This window comes from Cygnus olor, chromosome 1, assembly GCF_009769625.2.
Source record: "Cygnus olor isolate bCygOlo1 chromosome 1, bCygOlo1.pri.v2, whole genome shotgun sequence".
Classification (NCBI taxonomy): Eukaryota; Metazoa; Chordata; class Aves; order Anseriformes; family Anatidae; genus Cygnus; species Cygnus olor.
The window spans coordinates 116238651-116252434 of NC_049169.1; the positions used below are offsets into that span (position 1 = coordinate 116238651).

At 48.0% G+C, this 13784-nt stretch overlaps 1 long non-coding RNA gene across 1 annotated transcript; it reads right to left on the reverse strand.

Annotated features, from left to right (window-relative positions):
• Positions 1-5851: 5851 nt before the first annotated feature.
• On the reverse strand, positions 5852-9213 carry LOC121064146. Its single transcript, XR_005816350.1, has 3 exons — positions 8750-9213; positions 7723-7792; positions 5852-7217 (listed from the first exon to the last, which is right to left on the reverse strand). It is a non-coding gene; the product is annotated as an uncharacterized LOC121064146 (long non-coding RNA).
• Between the last annotated feature and the right edge of the window lie 4571 nt (positions 9214-13784).

Consider the following 13784-nt stretch of genomic DNA (forward strand, 5'->3'; position numbering starts at 1 on the left):
AATCTATAATAGGATTTCTCGCTGTCTCTTTCTATCAGGCTTTAGCTGTTCCCTCAGAGGAGCACAGACAAGCCACACACAGCACATTCAGCCCCATGTGCAAATACCAGAGAAGTTCACGTGGGACTTTGGACCGAAAATCCCCCATGATGGGGTTACTGCTCCCACTGTCAAGAGCAAATAAGCAGGAGACCCAGTTAAGCCTGCCAAAAAGCTTGGAAATTAAAGCACTTGGGCCATGAGCCTGAGGGTGAAGAGCAGGCAGCTGTCCTGAACTCCTTAGCGTGGCGGATTGCATCTGGTGAAGTGGATGTATATTTCCAAATGCTCTGTCTGAGTGTGAACTGTGACTGACCTGAAAACCTGGATGGGTTATCCAGAGGCTGTGATTTGGAGAGCCAGACCGGGGAGTTTTGGCTGTCCCAGCAGGGTGCCCAAGACCTTGGAGCCATGTTGTAGAACACAGCTGGTGCAGGAGGTTGGACAAGCGACATCCCTCCCACAGGGCCAGACTGCCTTCCAGAGCAGCATTTTGTCCCGCTGCAGGACACCATGTTTTTCTTTTAGGAAACCCAAATGCCTCAAACCTCCACCAGCACACGAAGCCACTTTCAGCACCAGGGAAGAGAGACCAAAAGTCAGCACGACCTAACGTGGTGCAAAGGGAGCGCAGCAGCCACCCTTCACGGCTCACCTTGCACCAGCCAGCAGCTCCTGGAAGGTGGCTCCTCTCGCCACTGCTCGTGGATGCCATGAGGACTTCTTCCCACACATGGATGTGAATGAGGAGCTGTTAAGTGAAGCAAAGAGCTTTGCCACGAAACTCATCTTTTCTTGCCAGAAGACGTGGTGACTTCATCACACTGAGGCAAAATGGCAGAATGAGCAAAAAAAGGGGGAAGCTTCTGGCTTGCCACAGACAGGTGAAAAGGAGTCCCATAAAGGTGGCTGAGCATTATCATTCCCATATTGCCAACAGTGATGAAAGGAAGAGTAAAGCCATTTGCTGAAGCTTGCTGGTGAGATGCTCGTTGCTCTGGCAGGCCACCTGCCCCCTGCTCCCCACAGAAGGACCATGCTGTGATACACCCTGCCTGCCTCCACCCCAAAAGCAGCCTCCCCATGCCCCCTGTGATAAGAGGAGGGGAAGGGAGTAAGAAGTGAATAAGGGCCACCTGCACGTCCCCAGCTGCCTGCTGGCCACCCACAAGCAGAGCAGCCAGGCTGCTGGACATCCAGAGACAGTGTCAGGGAGCATTGCAGGAAAGTGTTTTTGCAGCGCAAGCCCTGGGCAGTGAATGCAGCTGGGTTTGTATAGCAGATTTTATCTTCAGTTTAATTGCCATGGCCTTTGAAGTCGTGGCAGCATGATGGGGCGGGTGATGCAATCTTTCATGCTAGCAAAGTCCAGTAGGAACGACCGGCATTAAAGCCTCCAGGTGCGCTCCCGGCGCCACCAGGACTCGCCTACCTTGGCTTTCATTATGTGCCACCTGTGATAACTAACACCTCCTGAAACCCTGAGAGGGCTATAAGGAAGTCTGAGCCAAAAAAACCCTGCCTTCTGAAACCAGCGACCCACAGTGACTGCTGCCAAGGGAGAGGGGCGCGGACGGCATCACGTGAAATGTGATATATAAAAACAGTGATGCCAAGAAGGGGCCACGACAGGCAAGTGCTGAAGATGCTAAAGCAAACAAGAACATTTCGGGCAAAAGGGAAGCATGAAGCTTGCCAGAAGGTTGCTGAACTACTGGTCTATAAATGAGTCGACAGACTAATTTAAAAGGCTGAAGATGCTGTGGAGAAAAGGATCTCTTTGAGTTGTTGCAGAGGACATTTGGAGAAGTATTTGCATACCAGATACCTGATTTTAAGGTTAAAAGAGGCTGAGGCATTGCCAGGCTTTGAGGTGCCCAAACCAATGTATTGAATATCAAGTTGTGAGGACCCAAACTTTTGAAAGTGTCCTTCAGGAGCTGGATACCCTGTTGCTTCTATAAATTGCACCTGTGAAAAAAGTGACACACATCTAAGTGTTGCAAAGGAGTCAAAAAATGCAAAAGCTAAACTGATAACGAAGTATGTAATCTCTCTTTAAAGCATGTTATCTTAGAATCAAAAAAAGAAAACTATACCTTGCACGCAGCCCTAGGAAGGATGCCAGTGTGACTGCCCAGCCCGGTGAACCTTCTCGCAGACTCAGGAACACCGGGTGAGATGTTAATTAAGAACACAGTTATTAGCAGCGTGTACCAGTTTGACACAAACAACCTGGCAGAGCTTCAGTCCGTTTGAGTTTGTTCACCAGGGGAAGGCAGAGAGGCCGCAGACGAGGCCGGTGACCGTGCCCTGGCAGAGATCCCATCGAGAAGGCCTTGTTACAGCAGGGCATGGGCGAGGTATGGAGATGACAGGGCCTGGGCACGGGTTATGTGGTGGGACAGGGGCAAAGGCACCAAGCGTACTGGAATTGCCAGTACGGGGGGCACTGGCACCTGAGGGGGAAGCACAGGAGACCCATGCATTCATCTGGGCAGTAAACTCCATCCCCAAATCTTAGGAAAATGGGCACTTGAGTTACCTGCTGGGCAGCGAGGTAACAGCCCTGTGTAGGCAGGGCCACGGCACTGGAGGACAGCGAGGACTGTGTGGGGGGGGGTGGGAGGCGGGAAATTAACCCAGGCAATAATCAGTCTGTGAGCTTAACCTCAGAGGTATGACAGGCATTTGACTAATTCTGAAGGGAGGAATAATGAAAGATGTGAAGTTTAATAGAAAGTGGTATAAAATGCAACAGGGAGGTTACCAAAAATAGATCTGACCTGACTAACTCAGTGTATATTTTGATAAAAATAGCAGAGATTCCAGACAAGAAAAATGTCTTGGATCTCATCTCTCTGGCCTCCAAGCATACTGAATTATCCAGCCCCCTCTCTGCTAATTAGCGGAGGAGTGGGTTACTAAGAACTGAGAGGGTAAGGAGTAGGCCAAGGATGAGGTGATGCCAGGTTGCACTGGAAGCTCTCTCCATTAGAAACAGCAGTTTTGGGGTTTGAAGCTACACCTCCGTCCCCTCCGTGGATGCGGGGATGGATCTGATGTTCTGTCACTAGCTGGTGGCACTGGAGGTGGATGGCCATGTGTCCTTGCACCTCTGGTTGTCACAAGCTTGCCATGTTGGTGAGGACTCTGCAACCTCCTGCCCACCGGACGTACCATTTCATAGATAGCATGAAGAAAGTATCCGACCGCTAAATAAATTTTTCTAGCGATGACTAAGTCTGCAATAACCCCTCTTAAGTTGTTCCAATGGTTATTAATCTCACCGTTACCATGGCAGGGCTTCACTCGCTGCCTTTTCACTGGATGCCCACAAAGCGCAGCCTTTGCTCCACCACCGATGGGGAAGAGAAGATTTTGTCCACCAGGCGATGTTGGGGCTCAGCCGAGGGACATCCATCCCGCCACACCATGCCACCAGCATTGGGCCAGGCTGGCATATGTCCCCTGGAGCCAGGGACAGGTGCCTTCCAGGGGCTGGCAGCTGGTGGGTCTTGGCAGGCGGGCACTGGGCTCGAGGAAGCACTGCCAGCAACCGGGATGCGAAATTGGGTTGGCACCAGAGCGGTCAGCAGCTCATTCCCCGTGGAGCGCTCGCTCTGACGTCCGCTCCTCTCCCTCTCCCCTCCCTAGGGTTTTCATGGGCACAGGAGCACAGCCGTCGCTCCTTGGGATTGATTATTTCTCCCTCTCCAGCCTCATCCATTAATGACGCACATCGATTCAAATGCTGGTGCTTTTTACTTCTCTCTGTCTCTCTCTCTCTCTCGTTTTTTCCTATTCCCCCTATTTTTATGACGCACAAAGTCAGGGTTGTCATTATTCTATATTTGCATGGATTAAGCTGCCTTCATCATCTATTAGCTTCCAAATGATAAGAGCCCACATACAGGCTCCCTTGTTATGTATGCTGCCTCTGCCCTCCATTCCTGATTACTTCTGGCCCATATTCTAGCTCTGGGAGCCAAATGGCTGCCTCAAGCAGCAATGCCTTAAAAATGATTTTTTTAACATGTTCTTTTCATAAAAGGAGAAGTGTTTTCTGTCTTGGCCGCCTCTTTCCACGTTAACAAACCATTTAGGCTTCCTCTCAATTTTTCACGTTTTCCTTTTTGGCCCAGTAATAAAGTTGTACATGAAGCAAAGCAACCTGATCTATCTGTTGATTTTCTCCTTGTGTTTGCATGCCTAACGTCACAGACACCTTGGGCAGGGGGAGCGGGAAGGGGAGTGTTTTTTCTCCTGTCTTTTACAGTAATTAACACGCTATCTTCCTGCTTAAATATACTTCCCATTATTTACTCAGCTCGTTGGTTTAAAGCAAGATTAAAGAAGTGAAAAGAAAATAAAATAATAAACTGCCCTGGAGTTAGAGGGATGGAGAAACTCAGGAAACCTCCAACGTTGGGCTGGGGCTGCCTAGCCGGGACTGCTGCAGGCGGTTTGCAAGAGCTCGGTGCTGTGCCGGGGTTGCTGGTGGTTTTCTCATTAAATCCCAGTCTGCCACTGCTTCCTTTTATGGGTATTTTATGCGTGCAGCTACACGATAGCTTTGAAGCTGATAATGAAATAGCTTCCCTTTTCCTTTGGTCCACGTACAAGTAGGTAAACACAATTCCACCGAATTTCATCAGAAGGTCAGTGCCACGCAGGCCTGGAGGAATCCTGCGAGTGGCAGCAGCAAAGGCAGTGAAAATATCTCCTTTTTGTTGCCCAAGCCCGACACCTGCACACTCCTCTGCCTTTCTCTTCTGCCCTGCATGGCAGCCCCGGGGGCTAGGAGCCGCGCTGATGCTAACGAAGCTTTCTGCCTGGAGTCACCTTGTGCGTGTGCTGCCTGCACAGAGGTCCCCTCAGAGGTAGGGAGGACATGCATCCTTCCCCAGTTCCCATAGCACTGCCTGTGCTGATTGTAAAAATATCTGGACCCCGCAGGAATAAAATCCCCTAGGAAAGTGCAGACAGGCTCAGGACTCTGGGATAATGAGGTCTCTGTGTCAGGCACTGCAAGACGGAAATGACTTTGGAGCATTTCAGGATCCTTGTGCTGCTGACATTGCAAGACTGAACGACTGAAAGGGCACCAGGACTGACTGAGGGTGAGGAAATAAGGAAGGAGGGAAAAGCATCCCAGGATTCAGCTGCAGAAAGCACCGGGGTGTGCCAGCTGTTTTCCATCTTGCTGTCCTCAGCCAGCAGAGAGACTTCGGGCAGGGTTCACACACACACCTTGGTCTTCTCCCTGCTTCCCCTGCACGGGCACATTGCACATTTGCCATTTCATCTCCTCTCACTGCTGCTCGCTGTGGAGCTCCCTGTGATGATACCCCTTCCCACCTATCCTTCCTGAATCGTGGCCGCCAGGTATTTTTGTCATTCCCCCATTCCCCATCCTTCCACTTCCCAGTCCCCTGCAGTGCTGGATGGACACATGCTCTCACTTTGATAAAGCATTTTCTCCAAATCTCCCTGCAAAGCTGCTCTCTCATTTGTTGCTCCACAGGGGAAGAGTGAAAGGGAACATATGCATGCCTGGAACCCAGGATGGTTTGCACATCTCCAAAACAGTATAACAGCAGAAAACTGGCCGAACAGGCTAAAACTGGCAGGACCCAATGACTGATTAAACCTACACATAACTTCAGCATCAAAAGTCCTTTAGAAACTCTTAGAAAAACAGCCAAAAAACATTTGGAGGTGTTTTTTTTTTTTTTTTTTTTTTTCAATCCCTCATTTCTGGACAGGAACAAATGGCTGAGAAACGTGTTAACAAAATAAAGATCAACCAGTCACTCTCCCGGTGGTAGAGGACTCTGAATGTCTCCTTAGAAGTGGAAAACCAGAAGGCAAATAAACCCAGAATACACTAGCCAAAGTCACATTGGTTTCTTCCATATTGATACCAGCAGGACCAAGGACTCCCTCGCTGTCCCTGCTGCATCTAGCACAGCATTTCAAGGCCGGGGATTATCGCTGCGGGAGCAGGTAACCGCCAGGGTGGAGCAGGGCATGGGCCACATTGGAGAGCAACTAGATGACGGCTTATCAGGAGTAAAAGTCAGTTTCCAGATAAGCAGAGTGTAACACATGGATTAAAGTTGTCAGTTAATTAAAGAGGCCAGGGTTTAAGCCGCGGACAGGGCTGTGTTTTGTGAAGTAATGCTCCAAGAGATAGTGCCATTCTGATGAGCCGGGAGGAGGGTGGTGTGGCATGGGGTGTAGGGGTGCTGGGTTAATTACCAGAACTAATTACAAATGCCTTGTCTGAGGGCTCCAGGCCAGGCTCCAAGCCTGTGTGTTGTGGAGCAGACTCAGGTGCAGACCTCGGGTGCGGGGGCAGATCTTCCCGTTCAGGCACTGACCACGCCTGGTGCAAACAGTGATGGAGCAACTAGCATGGACCAGAGAGCTTGGCACGACACCTTCTCTAACCACAGAGAAAGCAATGGACTGACAAGCCTTCCAAGCAGAGATAACTTGTTTTATCTGCAATCTAATTGTTTTTTATCTCTTTTAAATGAGCACCAAATTTCTGCCCCTGCAGGCAGCCCTGGGGCAGGGCTGGTGGAAGCAACAGACCTCCAGGGTGGACGGCCACATGCAGCACCTCCAATGGGAACAATAAAGATGGGCAGCCACATTTTATCTGCCTGGGGCAGCAGGAAACCCTGGGGGAGTCCTGCTTTGCAGTGGATGGCAGCCTCAGTTCACACATTAGAGCCGTTCAGCATTTCGTTACAGCTTTGTGGTCTTTAAAGGAGAGGTCTGTGCAAGACGCACCAGAAAAGGAAGGCGCCGCTTTGAAGAGCTCACATTTGAAGCAAGGATCTCCTGACTCATCCATACACATGTTGCACCTAAATGCACTTTGAACCTTGTAACATTTCCAGCACAAAAGCAGCATCTTCCTCAGCTGCGCCCCACGCTTCCTTGGGCAGACAGTACAATTCGCTTTGAAGTGGGTAAATGGAAATTGATTCCTAATTCTCACTGCTCCTAGACGGCAGCGAGCAATCCAAAATAAGGTTAAGCTTGCTCCCAGTCTCCTCTTTCTGCAGCTTTTTCGCAGCAGGGCGACAGCTCGGGCAGATGACTGCACAGCAGTGCCCGCCAGGGTGAGTCACGCCAGCGCTGGCTCTGAAGGAGGTGTAACTCTGCAGTGAGAGTAAAAGGAGAGGTTGTGAACTTCAGAGCATGAGAGTGGAGGATTTAAATAAGGGTCAAGTCACGTAAAGTTCACCTTCCTTTGAATTAGATCATGAAAGCCTTGAGCATCCTGCCAAGTCTCCCTCGGTTTGCTCCCCCTCACTCTGCTCCAGAAGGGAGAGTTCTTCCAAGCCGCCCAAAGCCCATGGAGCCATAAATTACTTCAGAGACTGGCTGATAGGAAAAAGCTAAGGCAGGATAATTAATGTCAAAATTTGTTTATTTTGAGCTAAGAATCAAAGAATAATTTAAGTTGGAAGGGACCTCTGGATGTTGTCTGCCCCACCCGTGGCTTAGAGCAGGGCCATCTCCATGGCTAGATCACATTGCTCAGGGCCCTGTGACTGTCCCCAGGGATGGAGATCCCCCAGCCTCTCCAGACAGCCTCTTCCTACAGCCTCTTCTAATGCCAAACCAGTCAAGTAAAACTAACTGGAGTTATCCCTCTTGTACCTTTTGTCTGTTTTCCTCTTCTGTGGGCATTCAGGAAGGGCCTGGCTCCATCTTCTCCACAAGCTGGCACCTGGGTGGATTGTTCATAGAATCATTAAGGTTGGAAAAGACCTCCAAAATCATTTAGTCCAACCGTCATTGTTGTCACCAGACTCCCCAAATCCTCTCCTGCAAAGCTATTTTCCTCCCTGTCAGCCTCCAGCTCACTCCGCTGCATGGGGTTCGTCCCTCCAACCTACAGGGTTTGGCACTTGGCCTTGGAGAACCTCATGGCAGTTCTGTAGCCCCTGTCCACAGCCTGCCCAGGTGGCTCTGAGGAGCAGTCCTGCCCCTGTTGGCCTCACCGTTCCCCTGGTTGTCTATTGGCCCCATGCCTGCCGAGGTGCCTCCTGCCCTGCTGGGCCGTGAAGACAAGGAGCAGTACCCTGGCTCTCATGCCTCACACTTGCAATGCAAAGATCTTGATGTCCATCGTGAACATCGCAGAGGAATAGATCTGTGGATGGAAACTTCAAGAGATTTTCCACCTGTTGCTCAAGACTGAAACACTCTCCAACACAGAAAGCGAATTCTGTGCCTTGAGAGAGATTTTGAAAATCTCATCAGGACTGAAGACTAAAACCAGAAACTTATATCAAATGCATGCCAGATATGTGGTGCTAAGCTTCACCTATAAGGAAAAAAAAAAGAAAAAGGTTATTGACAGAATAGGAAATGGCTCCTAAACTTTTCCAGCTCCACAGCCCTGTCATTTGATGTTCTTTGTCTGTTTCCTTTATTGTACATTTCAATATATCTCTATTGTAAATTGAGACTAGCAACTGCCTATAGGGGATCCAAAGACTAACCAGGGGAACAGAGCAATAGCAGCGAATTGTAATACTGTGGAGAGATTATAGATTTATGAGGCCCTTTTGAAATATTAATCAATCATAACAATCTGTCTTTCTCAGTCAGGTAGAAATTATAATTTTCATTTTAAAAAAGAGCAAGCTAGGATACATAGAACTTGTCAAAAATTACTCACCATCAAAAAGAAAGACTTGGCACAACCAGGAAGGGAGCTTGGCCCCCAGGGACCCTCTGGAGCAGTCAAGGTTGCCCGCCGCCCTGCCGAGCAGAGGAGCCTGATGCAGGAGAAGGCAGCATGAGGGAGCACGAGCATGCAGGAACTGTCTGAGGATGCTTCTCCAATGGTAGTCGCAGGGACTTTTCATCTTTATTATTGTTGCGTATGGACTGTGTTCGTTTAAAATCATGCAATGTCTGGTTTAGAAAAAGAGAAAAAGAAAGAAAGAAAGAAAGAAGAAGAAAAGAAAGAAGAAAGAAAGAAAGAAAGAAAGAAAGAAAGAAAGAAAGAAAAGAAAGAAGAAGAAAGAAAGGAAAGAAAAGAAAGAAAGAAAGAAAGAAAAAGAAAGAGAAAGAAAAAAACACCGAAACTGTAGCAGGAAGTGGGAGAAAGAGCAGCCACTATTTACAGAGATTTCAAATTGGCATGGGAGCAACCTAAGTAAGAAACAGTGCATATAAAGAAAGGTAAAAGATGACCAAGAATTGCTATGGGAGGAGCTAGAAATGTCTAATTAGTTTTAAAATCTGGTTACTACAATAAAGAGGAGGAAAAGGAAAAATATTGAGGTCAAAGTGGATTTGCTTTTTTTCAGTCACATGCGAAAAATGAAAAAAATTCATTTGAAGTTGTTGCAAAATGCTTCTCTGCATCCAAAACCGGACTTTTTTTACTTTTTTTTTTTTTAATGATGTCACCCTTTTTAACTCTTTAAAAGGTGGCTTATGTATTTTTGAGGATAAATAAATAATCCAGAAATTCCTTAAAATATATTTTCCAGCACATGAGTTATATTCACCCCCCAAAATAATTCTCAGAACTACTGAGCAAAGGCCTGGGGAAGAAGGTGGACATTTGACACAAGTAGGCCTTAACTCCCAGCGTGAAGTGACCGAAACCCAAGCTGCTAGAGGAAGAGAAAGCGCAGTAGGTCACGCTTCGGAGCAATGAAGTCTCACGGCTCATTTCCAGCTAGGCACTAGGCTCTATCAGGTCCCTGGAATTTGCACCAAGAGACTTCATATGAACTTAATAATATTAAAATGATTTAATTTAGAGACGGAGTTTGGGGAGGAAATGCCTCTGTCCCTGTCCACTTGCAGTATAGACGAGCCTGCCAGAGACTCCCTCCAGTCCAAGTCTATCTTGACAGATGTCTAAAATACGCAAGTGCTAAACCTATCCTTCCCCATGCAGTATGGTAATTCATGTCAGTTCAGGCTTATTGGATTAGCATGCAGCAACAAATAATGCAGTGAAATGCAAACACCTTGGGGCTGGAGGCCTCAGGGACTGGGGCAGTTAAAACATGCAAGGCATGAGAAAATAAGCTAGTACTATTTTTGCTTTCTGTTGCAGAGGGAAAACAAAGAAGAAGAAGAAATAGTGAATATCATTGATATGTCAACCATGGGCACCTCTCTGGGGGCCATCTCGGTGGTCAGATGGCCCCTGTGATGGAGGGTTTTCCTCCAGACCCATGACGCAGTGAGGAAGAGTGCAATAAAGATGCAAGAATTGTGCCACCAGACTCTGAACAGCAAGAGCACTGGCAATTGTATTTCTGCTCTGCTGGGTAGGAAGCATCCAGTATATGCATTATATGCATTTCTATCTCTGCCATGGCCACTACGCAACATAATGTAATGGTCTCTTCTGTTTTAGTTTCTGAATTGTAATGGTCCCTATGAGAATAGATGAAGAAAAATGAAAACACATCAGCAAAAATGGATGGAGAATGAAAATCCTGAAAAATAGATTTATTGCTACAAATTGAACCTGGGAGTTCCTTGATGGCTTTGATGCCATCCTGCAGCTGACAGCAAAGAAATGATTTAGCAGTGCCTGCATCATGCTTGTTTAAATGTTTCTGTGTGCTGGGAGCTGCTCACCTGTGAGAAGGGCAGGTGAGATGCAAGGTCAGAACTTCTGCTCTTCACCTTCAGGGGAGTGGGACCATGAATGGATGCTTGGAGCCAGATAAAGGTATCCAAGTTTTATCGAGGACCTTTTTTTTTTCTTTTTTTTTTCTTTCTTTTTTTTTTTTTTTTTTCCCAGCTTTTTCCTCTGATGAACTTGAAATAGGCTGCCAAACATCTTTCCTGTTTTTCTAATTTGCTTCAGCATGGCTGTCTGACTCAGCTGGCATCAGGCATGCGGTGGAAACCAAGAGGGCGCAGGGAACCTTTCCCCAAGAAGCCAAGTTCTCTTGTCACAAAAACAAAAGAAATTCCTCAAATTTCAGACACGCAATTAAAATGAGTCAGTAAAGAGAAAAAAAAAAGCAAAATGGGCAAGAGATGGAAATGTGTGGCGGTAGCATGGGAAGCATGACAACTTACGATTACAGGAAGAACTCATGTGAGCCTGTGAAAGAAAGTAAAAATGTGTTTAGGTCAGGAACTAGAGTTTTGCTTCAAAGCACACTTTTGCAGGGTGCAAGCTGCCAGGCAACCCCATGTGCCAAACCCTGGTGGATGCCACCAGCACCATAAGGGTACCCAGGATGCCCCAGAGAAAGGGCAGGGAAATGGGGCCAGGGCTGGCTGTGCCTGCAGGAGGGTGTGGTCACGGTGATGGGGCAGCTTTAGGTGATGAACTTGGGTCTGTCAGGCAGAAAGGTGGGAACCATGCATCAGGGCCTTGTTTTCCCTTTGTGTGTGTCCCTGGGACTTCTCCTGGGAAGAGAATGAGCTACCAGCAGGTAGCACCTTTCCCTACACCGGTGTTATTTGGGTTTTCACCAACATGGTGACCCTGATGAGGCCCACCTAGGCCCGAGAGCAGTGCAGGGCAGCTCCAAGTACCAGCAGCAGATGTAAGCAGAGGCTCTGCTGAAACTGTTTGAGCCCACAGACTTCAATGGCTGGCAATAACTCTGCTGGGCCGCACAGCGAGCTCGTCACGGAAAACCTGCTGGTGATTCAGAGAGCTTTGCTCGCCCCCGGCAACAATGCTCACCAGCGGGAGCGGCGCTGGGGAGGAGAAGGAGGAGGCCTGGGGCAGGCAAGGATTTGTGTGGATTCAACATAAATCCCCTTGCAACATCACCAAGTGGTGGAGGACGTGGCACAGCTCAGCCCTCCTGAGGTCAGATGTGGCTTACTTCTCCTTGGGGTGTCCACATTTCTGTGATTTGGTGGCACCGCATGCCTCAGCTCACAGAGCTGGGGGGAGAGGGCTGCAGGTGGTCCCTGAGCATCCCCGTGGCTAAACGAAGTGATAAACCCTCTGATAAAACTCTGGTTATGGGTATGGAGTCACAGAATCATGGAACAGGGCAGGTTGGAAGGAGCTTGAGCAACCACCAGGTCTACCCTTTCATGGGAAAAGGCAGCCCGGATGAGATTATTGAGCACCCTGTCTCATCCCATGTTGAAAAGATGGAATCCCTTTGGTCTTCCAGGGCAGGTTCTCCAGCCCTTTTGGCCATTGTTGTGGCACTCCTTTGGACTCTGTCCTTCTCGTCATTTTGGACCCTCTCTGGTTTGTCCACATCCTTACTGAATTGGGACCAGAAGTATGTGAAGGAGGAGGAAGGTCCAGCTTGCAGTCCTGCTCCCGAGCTGGTGGCCTCGTCACAGAGTATTTAATCAGAATTTATAAAGTTGCAGATAGACAAATTGCTTTAGGAAGCTGGGCAGGCTAATTGGCTGGCAGTGACTAATCACCACCTGATTACAGAGTAGCGGTTGCACAGGTATGAATCAGAACCTGCAATTGTCAGAGCCCTGTCTGAAACCACCCTGCAAACAGAGGCTTTTTTCTTCCCTGCTTTGACAGAGCAGGCCCATTGTGCGACAGAGATAGATCGCGCCTTGCCCATGGAGAGAAAATATAATTACAGTGCGTCCGGGAGAAGGAGACAAGGATCAATATACAGGAAAAGAAATAATTATATACAAACGCACAACCCCTGTGAAGAGAGGCATTTAGGAAATTTCAGGGAGGAGGGGAAGAACAGGCCATCTCAGCTTCATAAATCTGTTTCACACCAGCATTTACAAATGCATTTTCAAAAGTGGAGCAAATCCAGATCCAGATTAAGTCTCTTAATGACAAACTTACAAAGATGATGCTTTCTCTCCCTGTCCTGGGGCTCCACAAAGCAGCACAAAGCCACCATAGGCTGTGGAGCACCTTCCTCTCCTCCTCTGAAGGGTGATTTCACTGCCCCATCCTCATCCTCGCCCTGTGTTGGAAGGGCTCAGGGTGCTGGCCCAAGCTTTCTAAACATTTATCTAATTTCTGCACCCTGTTTACAAACTGCGGGCTCTTGTGTCCTTCTGGGACTGCTGGACAGGGCGAGAGCTGCATCCCATGAGCAGAAAGAACTGGGTGTTTGAATGCAAGACTGGGCTTCTGCAAATACATAGAGAAGAGACAGACAGTTCAGTCATTCACTGTAAAATTTGTTTTTAGGAGCAGTTCCCTATTCAGATATTACCTAAAAAAATTTTAAATGAGTGGTTTACCTCAGTGGCTTTTTTTTTTTTTTTTTTTTTTAATTTAAATCACAGAAACCGTTCTCCACTTGGAAGAAATTAATCCATTCGTATAGGCTTATTTGCGGATCTTTGTGCTTGCCATCCTCAAATTATCATCCAGGAGTTCTGCAGCAGCTAATGAAATTTTAATCCCCCAGTACTCAGCGTGTATGCACATAATGAATGTTTGCACGTACGTTCAACATCTTTGTCATCCGAACGCACCAACACTCGCCTCGCATACACACGCATACGCGTTAGTCAGGGCTATGACTTATTGCTCGGGGGCATCATGGGGTGTCCGTGCTCCAGCTGTGAGTTATGTGACGGGCTCACTGGCGGACCCAGGGATCAGACAAGTCAGCGCTGCATCACACAGCCCCACGTACCAGCAGTAACTGGGGTTTCCTAATGCTCTGCAAATGTTCTCACCAGAAGCCACGCAAAGTTTGTCTCAAAAAGACCACCTTCATAGCTGTTTTTTTTTTTTTTGTACTTTGTTGAAG